Source organism: Tupaia chinensis, unplaced genomic scaffold (genome assembly GCF_000334495.1).
Source record: "Tupaia chinensis unplaced genomic scaffold, TupChi_1.0 Scaffold145225_1, whole genome shotgun sequence".
Lineage (NCBI taxonomy): Eukaryota > Metazoa > Chordata > Mammalia > Scandentia > Tupaiidae > Tupaia > Tupaia belangeri.
This window is the reverse complement of record NW_006205085.1, coordinates 144,279-146,020: the sequence shown is the minus strand read 5'-3', so window position 1 is coordinate 146,020 and position 1,742 is coordinate 144,279.

Genomic DNA, 1,742 nt, shown 5'->3' with positions numbered 1-1,742 from the left:
TTTATAGACCCAGGTTCCAATTCAGAGATTCTCCTGGTACACAAAGCCAATGTGAATAATGTTCCCAGGGTTTCAGAAAACTTTGAATGTGTTTTTTCCTCTGCTTAAGCAAATCATGTCCAAACAATGAAGAGAGGCTTTGAATGTCTTGTGAGTGAGATGAGGTGTCATTTAGGTGAATGATGACACTGTTGTCTGAACAGAGAGAATTTTAAATGAGGATCATTAATACATGGAGAAAATGACAAATTTCTTTCAGAATATGACTAAAGAATTCTCCACTTCTCCTTACCCCACAGGACTGCCCCCCAGCTCTCCCATTTCCATCTACAGACCCCTGGCCTAAGGGACAGTGAGGCAGGGCCTCCTTGCCCCAGTTCCAACTTTGGTTGCCCAACCGCAGTGACCTTCTCTCTCTGTAAGCAAGGTAGACCTTTTTATCCCTTCTATTTTTCTTTCTTTTGTTAATTTTCCATTTCTCCTTACCCAACAGGACTACACTCAGCTCTTCAGCAGAGCCCACTTCCATCTCCATACCCCTGTCAAAATCGTGCATCTCACACTATATTGTTATCTCCTGCCAATACTTCATGCACCATAAGGGGTTAGACAGATCCAGAATCACAATTTTCAAATACCCTGGGATTATGAGGCTCCTTGGGAATCTCCCTTTTTCATAACCACTTACGAAAAAGGAAAGACTATTCTTCAGACTCCTAAATAGAAGACTTTTCCTATGCAGATCACATTTCAAAACACAGCAAAAGAGAGACTTCAGCACACATCAGTCTACAAAAAAGGAAGCACACATGGGACCAGCAGTTAGTGTAATGGCTATGTCGCTGGACTCCCACGTAGTCGACCTTGGTTCAAGTCCCAGACCTGGTGGCTTAAACTCACACCGGGCACATGTGCGTGTGTGCCCAGATCCCAAGAGGAGAATGGAGGAGAAGGGATTGCGGCATGACCATCCCCCCTGGGGGGTTGATTTCTCTCTATCTCTCTGTCTGTTGAAAAAACAGATGTTACTAAAATGTCAGAGAAAAAATGTAGAACATTCATGGAGACAAAATTCTATCAGTTAGAACAGAAAAGGGACAATGAGCTACAGGATATTAGAAAGTCATTCCAGGATATGAAAAAAGAAATGGACACTCTAGGAAAGAATCAGATGGAACCATTAGAGATGAAGTCTCTCATACAGGAAATCAAAAACACTCTCAAAAATATTAAAAGTCAATTAGACCATGCTGAATATTGAATGTCTGACATAGAAGATAAAACCTCTGACCTAGGAAAAAAACACCAAAAAGATAGAGAAAATAACAAAAAAATGAGGATAATATATAAGAAATATTAGATTACATTAAACTTCCAAACATCGAATATTGGTATCTCAGAAAGTGAAAAAACTAATATGGGTGTGGAAAATCTATTTTATGAAATCCGGGAAGAAAATGTCCCAAGTTTAGAGAAGCACTTACAGATCCAGACACAAGAAATACAAATGACTTCAAGTAGAATCAACCCAAGAAGATCTTCCCCAAGACCCATCTTAGCCAGACTGGCCAAGACCACAGATAAAGAAAAGATACTAAAATAGGCACGAGAGAAATGAGAAGTGACTTACAAAGGTCATCTCATCAGGGAAACTCCGGATCTTTCAACAGAAACAATGCAAGCAAGGAAAGAAGGGGAAAACATTGAAAGTGTTAAGAGAGAAACAGTTTCAACCAAGATTA